At 38.3% G+C, this 15283-nt stretch overlaps 1 long non-coding RNA gene across 1 annotated transcript in view; it reads right to left on the bottom strand.

Annotated features, from left to right (window-relative positions):
- LOC129050209 (uncharacterized) overlaps positions 1-14795 on the bottom strand; it is a 54451-nt gene extending 39656 nt beyond the window's left edge. The window contains exon 1 of the long non-coding RNA XR_008513794.1: positions 14643-14795. This is a non-coding gene — a long non-coding RNA (uncharacterized LOC129050209). The remainder of the gene's footprint in view (positions 1-14642) is intronic.
- Positions 14796-15283: the final 488 nt, after the last annotated feature.

The following is a 15283-nucleotide window of genomic DNA, read 5'->3' as shown; positions in this document are numbered from 1 at the left end:
ATATGGCACTGTTCATGCTCCTTCTGGAAATATCCTCCTTGGCTTCCAGGATCGTACATTCTTTTTTATCTCCTTTCATCCTCGGATTTCTTTAGCTTTGGCAGGCTCATCCTCCTGCCCCAACCCACCTGACGGAATTTCTCAACATGATGTCCCAGGTCTTGTCTTTTGTCATTATCACTGTCTCAAGCAAGATAATCTCCACCCACAGCTACTACCTAAATGCTGATGAGACTCTCAAACAATCTTTCACTCAAAGACTCTTCTCTGAATTTCAGACCTATGTACCCAGCTGGCCATTCAGAATCTCTTTTTGGAGGCCTGCAAGCCACATTAACCATATTGATCCTGCCACAATCAACCCAGGACCAAACTTTGAATCTCTCTGCACCCCAAGCCAGCCATCTTAAATCTATTCAACTGCATAGGTAAGCAGGCCAGGAATCATCCCAGTTATTTTCATTTCTTTCAACTCTGATACTCAAATTATCACCAAGTGCTGTTGATTTTGTCTCCTAAGCAATCTTGAAATCTATCCAGACATCTCCATCTGCCCTGCCAATAACCTGGTTAATGCTATCAGCTACTCTTATGCAAACTCCAAATAATATTAACTCATAGGCCTCCAAGCCATTGTCTGTTTGACTGACAATAGTAAGATCTTCATAGCAATTTCCTGTTTCTCCCCTGCATGATCTGAAACTTGTCTCTTTCTCCATTCTCCTCTCGAGTCATGCTCCAAGTTGGTCTCTAACTTCAGCATCCCTAGCCTTGTAGTTTTTAAAAATGCAGCCTCTCAGGTTTTTTCTGTGTACTGACCTTTCTGTCTGGAATGCTCTTCCCCTACTCAGCCCACTTGGTCTGGCTGACTCTTGTCATCTTTCACATCTCAGGTTCACCATCACCTCCTTAAAGACCCCAGGAGTCTGACTCATGTTCCGTATATGATGCGCTCTTCAAGATCAGCGTTCCTTTCCTTCATGGCATTTACCTCAGTCTGCTGTTATTCAATTGTTGGTGTGATTATTTATATATTTGATTTAAACCACTCTTCTCCACTAGTGTATGATTGCATGAGAGGAAGAGTCATGTTTATTTTTCTAACCTATATCCCAGACACATCATACAGTGGCTAGTACAAAATAAGATCATAGTAAAGGATAAATACATTAATGAATGAATAAATGAATGAATCAATGAAATAATTGGGGGACCCTAGACAAACTGCTGCACATCTCTGTCTTATTCACCTATCTACAGAACTATTATGAAGATAAAATGAGAAAACACATGTAAAGGCACATTGTAGGCATCATTTAACTGAAATTGACATACTGCTCATGGCAGGTCTCACATCCCTCTCTCTCCATGAATTAGACTTGACAAAGCTCCAAGCAAGTACTGTTCATGCACAACTGCACACTCACCTCTGTAGACTGGTCTCCACGACCCAGACTTCAGCAACATTCACTTTCTAGATTTAAAAGTTTAACTTGACACTGAGAGCGATGAATACCTGGTTGATTTGATTGTTGCTAATCTTTTTCAGTGCTTGGGGTAAGCAGAGTTCACAAGCTTAAAATCCTCTTCAACCAGGAGTCTAGGGGATAGAATCTTATTCCAAAAGAGAGTTTATTTTCATGTCAGGGTGTGGAGTAGACACAGCTGAACATTTAGGGCCAAGGCCATGTGTGTGTTTTAGCATCCAGCACATGTGCTTGAATACTCACACCCCAACACACACATATACACACATCCAAAACAAGGAGAAAATAATAAATTCTGGGTGGCCCCAGTGTTTGGAGAATGAATAAGATGAGCCATTCTGATTGCCATCCTTGGGAGCAACCAGGAGACTTTGGCTTTCTGAAGATTCTGACAATTATTTAGGTAAAAAAAAAAAATAGTATTTAAAGGATTACAAAGAAAAAAAAAACCAGCTTGATCCATCCTTGTCTTTCTGTCTCTACTCTTTGGTTTTGAGCCACACCTACAACAAAGTTACTGAATTGCAAAATAACCAAGGAGGTTTAAGGACCCTAAGAAATGCATCAGAGGAATATACAGAGGCCCGGAAAAGTGAAGACAGCAATGGGGAGGGTGAAAGGTTTTCGCAAATGTCTGCTATGGCAAGCACTACGACGCCAGCACTGGGGTGAAGGGGCTTGCACCCCACCCATCCCCGCCCATTCCCAGCCACAGCTGTCCAGTCGACAGTCTGTGTAAATTATGGGGTGGCTTGCCAGCTTTCAGCTGGTGTGATTCAGCATCTGCAATTAATTGGAGTTCTAAAATCTTCCCACCTCCCTTTTCCACAGCAAACATACAAAATTTAATTAGCAAGAAAGTAAAAGGGGATTGAGCAATTCTCTGCTGTGTTTGGTCAAGTTCATCAGTTCATTCAAATCAGCCCAAAACAAAAACAAAACAACAGATGAAGCTTTGTGACCAAGACAGCAGGATTGAGAGTATAGATGGCTTCTTTTAAAGTTTAGAAAGTTTTCACTGAGTTTAAAAGAGAAAGGAAGTATAAAAACAAAAATTTTTAAAGTCAAACATTTAAGACCCAAATAATAATTGCTGTCATTCAAAAAAGAAAAGTAACAATTCACGTGATTATGATGTTTAAGAGCAATACCTGTTATGAGTCTCTAGTATTTATTTCAACTAAAAACATTATTTTCATGTATCCTGTATCTCTATCAATTTATCCCTTTGTTTATACACTTTTTTCTCCTTTGTCCCTCCCTCTCTTCCTTCCTTCCCTCCTTCTTTCCTTCCTTTCCTTCTTTCTTTCTTTCTCTTTCTTTCTTTCTTTTTTTTTCTTTCTTTCTTCCTTCCTTCCTCCCTTCCTTCCTTCCTTTCTTCCTTTCTTTCTTTCTTTTTCTTTCTTTTTTTTTAAGATGGAGTCTCCCTCTGTTGCCCAGGCTGGAGTGCAATGGCGCAATCTCAGCTCACTGCAACCTCTGCCTCCCCAGTTCAAGTGATTCTCCTGCCTCAGCCTCCCGAGTAGCTGGGACTACAGGTATGTGCCACCGTGCCCAGTTCTGGGGTACATGTGCAGGACATGCAGGTTTGTTGCATAGGTAAACAAATGTGTGCCATGGTGGTTTGCTGCACCTATCAGCCCATCACCTACAAGCCCCACATGCATTAGCTATTTTTCTTGATGCTCTCCCTCCCCCAACCCCACCAACAGGCCCCAGTGTGTCTTGTTCCCTACTCCATGTCCACGTGTTCTCATTGTTCAGCTTCCACTTATAAGTGAGAACATGCAGTGTTGGTTTTCTGATCCTGCATTAGTTTCCTGAGGATAATGGCTCTGAGCTCCCTCCATGTCCCTGCAAAGGACATGATTTCATTCCTTTTTATGGCTGCATCATATTCCATGGTGTATGTGTACCACATTTTCTTTATCAGTCTATCATTGATGGGCATTTAGGTTGATTCCCTGTCTTTGCTATGGTAAATAGTCCTGCAATGAGCATATTCATGCATGTATCTTTATAATAAAATGATTCATATTCCGTTGGGTATGTACCCAGTAATGGGATTGCTGGGTCAAATGGTATTTTCACCTCTAGATTTCTGAGGAATTGCCACACTGTCTTCCACAATGGGTTCAACTAATATACTCTCCCATCAACAGTGTAAAAGCCTTCCTTTCTCTCTGCAACCTCGCCAGCATCTGTTGTTTCTTGACTTTTTAATAATTAATTCTGACTGGCATGAGATGGTATCTCAGTGTGGTTTTGATTTGCATTTCTCTAATGATCAGTGATGTTGAGCTTTTTTTCACATCTTTGTTGGCCGCATGTAGGTCTTCTTTTGAGAAGTGACTGTTCATGTCCTTTGCCCCTTTTTAATGGGGTTGTTTGTTTTTGTTCCTGTAAATTCGTTTAAGTTCCTTGTAGATTCGGGACCTTGAAATTCCCACAGGGAAGCCCTACGCAGTGAGGAGGGACGGATCAGGGGTCCAGCCTAAAGAGGTAATCTGGCCACGATCTTCCACTGCGGCTGTGCTTCCCTGTGGGGAATTCCTCCTGGGTCCACGTTGCTCAGTCTCTCCCGTTCCAGCAGTTGCCTCGGTTGCTGGTGCAGGATTCACTCCCCGTTTCTGTTCCTCTCGGTGGGAGCCTCTGACCACAGCTGTTTCTAGTCAGCCATCTTGCCAAGTCATTCTCACATTTTTTGTTTTCCTGGAGCATTTTTAAAAATACCAGACAGCCTATAATTTTGTCCTTCCATAATTTAATAAGCAAATAATAACTTTTTTTTTTTTTTTTTTTTACATGGAGTCTCACTCTGTCGTCAGGCTGGAGTGCAGTGGCACGATCTCGGCTCACTGCAACCTCCGCCTCCCAGGTTCAAGCGATTCTCCTGCCTCAGCCTCCCGAGTAGTTGGGATTACAGGAGCATGCCACCGCACCTGGCTAATTTTTTTTTTATATATTTTTGGTAGAGACGGGGTTTCACCATGTTGGCCAGGCTGGTCTCAAACTCCTGATCTCAAGTGATCCACCTGCCTCAGCCTCCCAAATCGCTGGGAGTACAGGCATGAGCCACCATGCCCGGACAATAATAACATTTTTAAAAACATGACTATGAGTCATAAGCACAACTATAAAAAATAAACAAAATTTCTTATTATCTAATTAACCATCCACTTTCACATTCTCCTAATTAATGCCAAAGATACCTGTTTACAACTAGCTTGTTCAGATCAAAATCAACAGTTGTACATATTGCATTTGATTGTTATGCCTCTTTCATATAATTGAGTCAGGATTTTCTAAATCCACTTTGCTAAACTCTGCCTTTTGATTGGTGTATTTAGACCACTTATATATAAGGAACTTAATAATATGTTAGTATTCAAATCTGCCATTTTATAGTTTATTTTCTATTTTTTTCTATTTCTCGTTATTGCCATTCTGTTGGTTGCTTGAATTTTTTTTTTCCTAGAATTCCATCTTGATTTATTTATAGCATTTGGGGTGTATTTTTGTGCATAGTTTCTGTAGTGGTTGCTCTGGGCATTACAAAATATATATGTAATAATCTACCGGTGTCAACATTTTATGACTTCAAATATAGTATGGAAACTTCATTCTGTTTAGGAAGCCATCTTCTTCACTCTTAAATATCATCACCTTAAGTATTGTGTTATAATTTTTGTTTCAGTTATCAAATATAATTTTAAATCCTTGACAGATAATTCCAACATTGAACTTAGTGCAGTGTCAGGTGATTTTCTTTCTCATTCGAGTTGTCATTTCCTTGGTTCTTGGTGTGATGGGTAATTTGTCATTTCCTTGGTTCTTGGTGTGATACAACAAAATGTTGTATCAACATTTTGTCTAGTATGTTAAGAGACTCTGGGGTCCTCTTTAAATCTTTTATTTTAAATGGCAGTCACCCTGTTTAGGTTTATCACATACATAAGTCTCGGCCAACTTTTTTAGGCTATGGTTCCAATGGCAGTTTAATTTTCAGAGACTTTGTGGTGTTACATTGGACTACTTAACATGTCTGGTGTTTCTCGGGCTCCCACTGGTTCCTGCTGGTGCTGCTTGAGGAAGGAGAGTGATTCCCCTGACTGCTTATTGATAGGTCTCCAAATTGATTCCTCCTCAAACGTAGTGTTGGGCTCGCCTGATGCAGAGGGGCTGCTGATGGATCCAGGAGAGCGATGAGCCTGCCTGGGCTTCCAGCTGTTGCTCTGTTGAGGTAGGAAAATACTGGGTCTAGGTGTCCTTGTTCTTTTGAAAGGAGGAATGAGTGTCACCCTGCCACTATGTTGTTCTTAGGGTCCCAAATCTGTTCATCTTCTTCCTCTAGTGTTTAGAGTTCTCCTTTGGTTGTCTCTTGAGTAATTTTCAGGGGTTACAGTTATACTTAGCAGGGAAGAGTGGGAACAAATGGGTCTATACAAACTTTTATCAACTGAATTCTTCTGAGTCCTTTTGATACCATTGCATGATTTCTCTTTGACAGCTCTGTTGCTTTCTGACCCACAAAATGTCTGATCCTTATCAGACATTTTCTTACCCAGATGTGAAATGATACATTTCTCCAAAGATTCCAGTTCCTTCCTGGTAGGAAATGGCATTTAGGACAACAATCTGGCTACACATTGCTTCCACGTGTCTTACTTGTAGGCCTTTTCAGTGAAGAGAAAATATATATTTTTTTAAGAGAAAAAATAGTCATAATTTAAATTGATGATTCCACTTCAAAATTACGATTATTAAATGACTTTGATTTTAAACTTGTATATTTTTCTACACAAAAATTCTGTTTCTAATATATTCAAAATTACTTATTTGCATCAACTTATAGCATAACTATAATAGTTTCAAAATAAGAATGTAAATATTACTAACAATAATAATGCTAAAAAAGCACAAAAATTATTGTGAGTACTTTTCCTTTAGAATACATCTTACTGGAGGTGCTCAGTTGAAATATGGTGTTTAAAGTCACTTGAAATAATTATTTGCTCTGTGTGATTATGCAATCATTTGATAGAGATATTTTGTTCATTTATTTACACTTGCTCTTAAGTTTAGATATTACTTTTTCCCCTTTTTTGTCAAAATAACTTTTTAAAAGTATATATTTATCTAATACCAAATTATGTAATAAAGTGTATTCACTTAAGTTTCGTTACCACTCTCCTTTTCTATTTTGTTCTCTGTCTCCCCAGGGAGGAGATTATTTTACTTAGGTTTATGTTTATCCTTTCATTAATTTGTTCTGAAAATATAGGTAACTATATTTCTAAAATGTACCTATACTTTTTAAACAAAAGTTAGCCTGCCCTATATACTCTTACACATCTTGCTTTTATTTTACTTTATTCCATAATTAATTTTATTTTTATTTACTCCATACTAACATGTAGAACTCTCCCTGTTAAAATAGTGAGATTTAATAATAAAATTATAGAATATCTTCCCTCCCCAACATCTTATTACCATATCAACAGGGTTCCCATATAATAGTGGATTAAACCTGAAAAAGCTGCAAGATTCAGATAGACCCTCTCTGAGTAGCAGTCCTCAAGGCACTCAAAGTCAAAAAGGGAGACAAAAATAAGGACCCTAGAGGGATTTGAAATCTCTGGCATCTACACCTATATCAAACACTAAACATTGTCCAACGCCGACCCAAACTAACTTAAAACCATACATTAAAATCATACTTATCTCAGTTTCCATTATGCAGTATGTGGTGTTCAGCTTTTAACAAAAACTTATAAATCATGTTGGAATGTAAGAGATAACACAATTTGAAGAGGAAAAGAATCAATCCACATTACTACATTCAATATGACAAAAATGCTAGTATTATGAGACAAGAAAATTTTAAACTGTGATTTATATGATAAGGTTTGTAATAGAAAAATTAGATAATGTGAAAAACAAGTGAATAATATAAGCTGAATAATAGAAACTCTAAGCAATAATTTTTTTAAATGCTGGAAATAAAAATGTGTACAACAGAAATGAGCGATACCTTTAATGGACTTATCAGTAGACTGGGCAAAGCTAAAGAAAGAATCTATGAGCTTGACTACAGTCAATACAAGCTCCCCAAACAAAAACATAGGGAGAGAAATGAATAATAATATTTTAAAAGTGAAAAAATTCAAGAATTGTGGGTATGACATATGCAGATTTGGCATACTAGAAGATAGGAAAGTGAGAACAGAGCAAAACAGTAAGTAATTGTTTGAAGTAATAATGGCTGGGAACTCTCCAAAATTAATGACAAATACTAAACCACAGATGCAAAATACAAAGCCCGATAAGTACCAGACAAAAAAAACAAAATAAGACAAAACAACAAAACACCTACAGTTAGCCATGTCATATCTAAACAGCAGCAAACCAAAGACAAAGAGGACATAGTGAAAGAAGACAAGGGAAAAAAAAGGCTTACCTATAGAAAAAAAAAGGATAAGAGTTACAGCAGAATTCTCATCAGAAATCATGTACAAAAGAAGAGAATGGGGTGAAATATTTAATGTTCAATAACAAAATTTACCAACTTAAAATTTTGTATCCAGGAAAATTATCCTTTATAAGTGAAGGATAAATAGGAAAACAAAAACTGAGAAAATTTATTGACAACAAACCTGAAAGAAATATTAAAAGATGTTTGTCAGGAAGAAGAAAAATGACATATATATGAGAAACCCATATCTATATAAAGAAAGAAAGAATATTGGAGGAGAAATAAATGAATCTATTATAGAATCAAGTCCTTTATTTTTCTTGTTCTTAATATATATAAAATATAATGCTCTGCCTAAAGTACATTAGTAGCAATTCATTAGGAGATTGTAACATATGGATAAGGAAAAGGAATGATAATGAGGTTATAAGAGATGGAATTGGGAATACTTTGTTAAAAGTTGACTATACTTTAAATGAAGCAATATAATGTTATTTTAAAATGGGCTTTGATTAATTAAAAATATATATTCCAAGTTCTAGGACAACAAGTAAATTTTTTAAAAAAAGTAAAATGCATACGTTAAAATAGGAGATAAAATGGAATCATATAAAATACCTAATTAAAACCAGAACCTAGGCATGGTGGCTCACACATATAATTCCAGCACTTTGAGAAGCTGAGGCTGGAGAATCACTTGACGCCAGGAGTTTGAAACCAGCTTGGACAACATAGCAAAATCCCATATCTACAAAAAGCTAAAAAATTAGCTGGGTACAGTGGTGCACACCTGTAGTCCAAATTACTCAGGAGGCTGAGGTTGGAGGATCATTTGAGCCCAGGAGTTTGAGGTTACAATGAGCTATGATCACACCACTGTATTCCAGTTTGAGTGACAGAGTGAGACCCTGCCTTTAAAAGAAAATGACCTAAAAATAATAACTAAATAAATAAAATTATAAAAGGCAGAGAATAAAGGAAAATGCAATGAATAGAAAACAGTTACAAACATAGTAGATATTAATCCAAATATAAAAATACAAGACCCAACTATACCTTGTCCATGAGAAATCCACTTTAAGCCTGGCCAACATGGCAAAACCCTGCCTCTACTTAAAAATACAAAAATTAGTCTGGCATGGTAGTGCATGCTTGTAGTCCCAGTTACTGAGGAGACTGAGGAAGGAGGATTACTTGAACCCAGGAGGCAGAGGTTGCAGTGAGTCGAGATCATGACACTGCCCTCCAGCCTGGGCAATGAGTGAGACCCTGTCTTAAAAAAGAAAAGACAGGGCCAGGTGCAGTGGCTCATGCCTATAATCCCAGCACTTTGGGAGGCCGAGGTGGGAGGATCACGAGGTCAGGAGATCGAGACAATCCTGGCTAACATGGTGAAACCCTGTCTCTACTAAAAATACAAAAAATTAGCTTGGCGTGGTAGTGGGCACCTGTAGTCCCAGCTACTCCAGAGGCTGAGGCAGGAGAATGGTGTGAACCCAGGAGGTGGAGATTGCAGTGAGCCGAGATCATGCCACTGCACTCCAGCCTGGGCAACAGAGCAAGACTCCATCTCAAAAAAAAAAAAAAAAAAGAAAAAAGAAAAGAAAGAAACCCACTTTAAATATAAAGACACAGATAGGTTAGAGAGAGAGAGAGAGAGAGAGAGAGAGAGAGAGAGATGGAAAAATATATACCATTCTAACAGCAATCAAAAGAAGGTTGGGGTAGCTGTATTAATTTCAAACAAAGCAGAGTTCAGAGAAAAAAAAATTTCAGGGATGAAGAGGAACATTAAATAACAAAGCCATCAGTAATAAGCCAATTCTCCAAGAAAATGTAATAATGGCCCTTAATATGTATGTTTCTAACAACAGAGCATCAAAATATGTGAGGCAAAATAGACAGAAATGCAAGGTGAAATACAAAAATCCACTATTGTAGTCAGAGACTTAAGCATCCCTAATTCAGTAATTAATCGATCAAGCACATAGAACATTAGTCAGAATATAGTTGAGCTGAACATCACTGTCAATCAACTTAATCTGAATCTAAAAACAGCAGAATACACATTGTTCTCAAGCTCATATGGAACATTCTACAAGATAGACCACACTTTAGCAAATTTTAAATAGCAGAAGTCATACAAAGCATGTTTCCAGACCACAATGGAATTAAACTAAAAATCAATACTAGAAATATAGCTGTAAAATATCCAAATACTTGAAAATCTGCCTAAGTAATATAGTCAAAGAAGTCTCAAGAAAAATTTTAAAATGTTTTGACTTAATGAAAATGGAAATACAACCTATTAAAATCTGTGGGATGCAGCAAAAGAGGGAAATTTAAAACATTAAATGCATATATTAGAAAAGAAGAATCTTAAATCAATAATCTAAGCTTCCACCTGAAAAAACTAGAGAGCAATTTGAACCTAAAAGAAGCAGAATAAAAGAAATAGTAAATTTAGAGCAAAAAATATATGAAATTGAAAACAGAAAAACAATAGGGGCAAATCGATAAACCCAAAAGCTCGTTCTAGAAAAAACCAATCTTGCTTATACTTAATGTTCAGAGCTTTACCGTAAACCTATTCTTATTTAATATTAATCTTATTAATCTTCACTTAGCAACAGTCTGAAGGCAGCATGGAGGAGACTTGATATGTGGATTTCTACCCTTCTCTGAGGTTTTATTAAACCAGTGTTGACCTACTCTTACTTAGTGTTATACCCAACCCTGTGTGACTTTAAGGCCAACCTCAAAGGTTCCCCTCACTTCCAGTGAGTCTTGGGTGTGTGATGGAGCTGGGAGGCTTGTACTTTCATGGATATTTTTGTTGTCAACATCTACACATCTCCAAACAGAAACAGCAATGAGATGTTGTTTTCAGAATTTTGCCGATGTTTCTGGTCACTTTTTATGCTTTCATGGGCTGTAAAATTAAGAACTCCCTTTTGTGACACCTTACAGAACTGTATATTCTAGAAAACCTAGCTTCTCTTTCAATGGCCACAGAGGCAGCATCCAACCACTCTTTCTATCTTTGAGTGCCACTGGTGTATTTTTGCTGTATTTTAAGTCTGTTGAATGAACAATTTTTAAATCTTGGAGCAAGAAAAAATTTAAGATTTGTCTTATCTTAGCCTCCTAACCCATTAGTTTGTGAACTATGTTAACATTACAAGCTTTTGTCCTCTCTTTGTGGATAACAGCTATGGATATTGAATCACAGAGAGATAGGTAGTGGGGAAATTAATATTTACTAACTGCATACTAGGCTCTATAATTGTGGGTATTTGATTTTGTCATTTTATTTAAACTTCACACAAATCTATTTGCTAAGTGTTCTGACTGCCATTTTACAGATCAAAGAATAATGGTTGCGATAGTTAATACTGAGTGTCAGCTTGATTGGATTGAAGAATGCAAAATATTGCTCCTGGGTGTGTCTGCGAGGGTGCTGACAAAGGAGATTAACATTTGAGTCAGTGGACTGGAAGAGGCAGACCCACTCTCAATCTGGGTGGGCACCATCTAATCAGCTGCCAGCACAGCTAGAATAAAGGAGGCAGAAGAACGTGGAAGGACTAGATTGATTGAGTCTTCCAGCCTTCATCTTTCTCCCATGCTGAATGCTTCCTGCCCTCAAACTTTGGACTCAAAGTTCTTCAGCTTTTGGACTCTTGTATTTATAACAGTGGTTTGCCACAGGCTCAAGGACCTTCAGCCACAGACTAAAGGCCGAACTGTTGGCTTCCCTCCTTTTGAGGTTTTGGGATTCGTACTGGCTTCCTTGCTCCTCAGCTTGCAGATGGCCTATTGTGGGACTTCATCTTGTGATTGTGTGAGTCAATACTCCTTAATAAACTCCTTTTCAAATATACACCTATCCTATTAATTATTTCCCTCTAGAGAACCCTGACTAATACAATAGCTAAAAGAGACTAAGAAAGATATCCATTATCTACACAGTCAGTGAACAAGAAATCAAGCCCATGGCTAAGTGGCTTTATGTAACTAAAGTTTCTACCCATTAGATGCTGTTGCTGGCATAAGCATCATGGCATCTGTCCGGAACAAGGCAGGGAATTCAAGGCATATCTACCCAAGCTTTGGCAACTCTGACCATGAAGAAATCTATTTAATCTTTTCCACTCACTAGATATTATTTAAGGGTCATTCACATATCAAAAAGTAGCTTTCTGGGAAAATAATCCAAAGTGAGAAGTGAGAAAGAGAGTTTTAAATCATTCTATGGATGACAATGGCAGGGATGTGTAATGAAGGGGCCAGTCTTCCTGGGAGCCACTAGCAGTTGGAGCTGACTGGCTTTACCTTCAATCCACACATTCAGAACAATGGTTGCAAGGAGAGATGTTTGCAAGGCCAAGCATAGCAACACTGGCTTCCTCCCTTGGTAAATGATGGCAAAGACGGTGGTGGGGGAGAACAGTGTGAAAAAGATAAAATCTATATGGCAGCCAAATGTTCAACTCACAATAATTTTTCAGTGTCACTTTCACAGCTCACGGATCCTGGATCTTCTGCTTTGAAGAAAGATTGGGCTTTGGCAGAGTCAGGTGCTATTAGCCCAAAGAATGAAGCTCATGACTTAAGAGTTTCCATCACGACTCTTGTCAGGGGAAGCATTCTTTCCCAGTCACACCTCTCTTTGTCTCTGGGTTTCAGGAGCAGAAGTTCTGCAAGAGTCTCTAAGGTGAGTCAGTGCCTGTGAGCCCTGGTTGCTTTTCCAATTTAAGACCTCAGGGTTGAAATAAAGCCAGACTATGGAGCAAACCCTAATCCCATGGAGTTTGGATGTTTGTTCACGCAGAATTTAGTGCTGTCTCAACAGACAGGCACAAACATGTTTCTTAAAGCAGGGGCGAAAGGCATGCGAGGCAGGAAGAAAATATCAAATCGAGCATTTAGGAGAAGCTTCAATTCTCTTCTCTAGTTCTGCAAGAATGTAGAAAACCAATATACATTGTAAACCAAAAATAAAATCCTACATCCCCCAAATGACTGAATGGACCCCTCTGGGCCAAGGGGAACCTGAAAAACTGAACTCCTGACCATGATGGGAAAAAAGCTCAGACATACCTCATTATACCCCCTCGCTTTTGGAATTTAGGCACAACTGACCAGCATTAACATTAAAATAGAGATCATATAACCGCTAAAACAGACTCTTCGTGGCAACAAGATACCAAATTCTAACCTGAATCTGGGATAGCATCACATGACACGTCACAAGCCCTAAAGGAAATCAAAATAATTTACCCCAAAATACAGTTCTCTGACATATATGACATATATTTCTTTCTTTTTTTTTTTTTTTTTTTTTTGAGTCTTGCACTGTTGCCCAGGCTGGAGTGCAGTGGCGCAATCTTGGCTCACTGCAACCTCCGTCCCCTGGGTTCAAGTGAGTCTCCTGGCTCAGCCTCCCAAGTAGCTGGGATTACGGGCACCCGCCACCATGCCCAGCTAATTTTTTGTATTTTTAATAGAGACGGGGTTTCACCATGTTGGCCAGGCTCGTCTCGAGCTCCTGACCTAGTGATTTACCCACCTGGGCCTCCCAAAGTGCTGGGATTAAAGGCATGAGCCACCTCACCTGTCCTTTCTAACATATTTTTAAATGGCCCTGCAAAACCCTCTCTTATGGCAGAAATTAGCCTCTGTATAGAATCTCCTCTTACTAGGTCTTTACTGGATCCAGAAGAGATTTAACTGAGATTTGAAAACCTTTTAATGTCCAAAGAAAGGCATTTACCATCCTTTCTCTCTGAAGCCTGCTGCTTAGAGGTTTCATCTACGTAACAAGAACCTTGGCTTCTACAACCTTCCCCATCTTAACTCAAGCATTTCTTTCTACTGAATTCAACTTTTTCGACAAAGCTTAGCTCTTTCAAGCAATTGCCAGTCAGAAAATCTTTGAAATTACCTATGACCTATAAGCCCCACCCCCACCAATTGCCAACCTGCACTTTCTGGGCTGAACCAATGTACACGTTACATGTATTAATTTATGTCTTTGCCTGTAACTTCAGTTTCCCTAAAATGTATAAAACCAAGCTATAACCCAACCATCGCAGAAACATTTTCTCAGGACCTCTTGAGGTTGTACCCCAAGCCATGGTCAGTCATATTGGCTCAGATAACCTCTTTAAATATTTTACAGAGTTTGCCTTTTTTCATCAACATCAAACATAATTCTCTAAATAAGTTTTATACAGAATTTCCCAAGGTTTAATTTATTGTAAGAACACAGATTGAAATATAAAGCATCTCTCTCTGAGTGGTGACATTACGGGCAATTCTACTTTTTCTTTGCATATGTATTTCTCAAGTTTTCTGCAATGATATTACTTACAAGAGAATGACAGAGGAAGGAAGAATGGGAGGAAAATCAGATAACTTCAAACCTCACTATCTAGTACTTCTCAATTCTACCTTGGTAACTGAAGCTGGACATCCATTAGTATATTTTCCAAATACGCTTTTGTTGACAAGACACAAATTAAAATGTGAATATAAACTGGCATGGGAATCTGTGCCTCAATTTTAATAGCAAGAAGAAAAACAAGGCATTGAGCAAATGAAAGAGCATAAACACAAGGAAAAATAGGGGAAAAAAACAACCCCAGGAAGACCATGGCAGAAATAATGGGACTCACCAGCAACCATTCCAGTCTCTATGTCTAAACCAATCATAGCAGTTTCGCCACCTGTGTGTGACTGGTTCAGGAATGGGTCTGTAATCCAATACTGACCTAAGAGACTGGAGTCTACCAGCCTGAGGGTGAGGATGACTCCCAGGCTGGCAGAGCAGAGCCTCTAAAAAGCATGATGGTATCAGGAAAGCTCTGATCAGCCACTGCATTGTCTGCCCCTCTGTGATGTAAATAATGCTTGCCGTCACTATTTGAAGCCAATTTGAGGTGTGTGTTCTGTTACTTACTACCCAACGTGCCTTATTTGCACAAATAGCAATGCACACTTCCTCTTCTTCACAATTTTACCTAAGGAATGAACTTATTTTGCAATCTTGTCACACTAGTAATCTTTTCTTTTGAAAAAAGTGGGGTATTGGTTACTCTGTCATGATGATTTGTGCCCTAGTTATTTTTTGTATTTGTCCTTTTTCTTCAATCTTGCATATGCCCGTTATGAAATTCCACCTCCTGATTTTCTTATGATTGTGCATTGCACGTGGTAAAAACATAACAGTAATTTATTGCCTGTAACTGAAGAATTATGTACATAAAGCACACATTAACATGTTAACTTATTAGGACTAATATAGTCAATTAAAATG

Source organism: Pongo abelii, chromosome 16, assembly GCF_028885655.2.
Source record: "Pongo abelii isolate AG06213 chromosome 16, NHGRI_mPonAbe1-v2.0_pri, whole genome shotgun sequence".
Classification (NCBI taxonomy): domain Eukaryota; kingdom Metazoa; phylum Chordata; class Mammalia; order Primates; family Hominidae; genus Pongo; species Pongo abelii.
The sequence above is the reverse complement of the archived record's forward strand: the minus strand, read 5'-3'. Positions and strand labels throughout refer to the sequence as shown.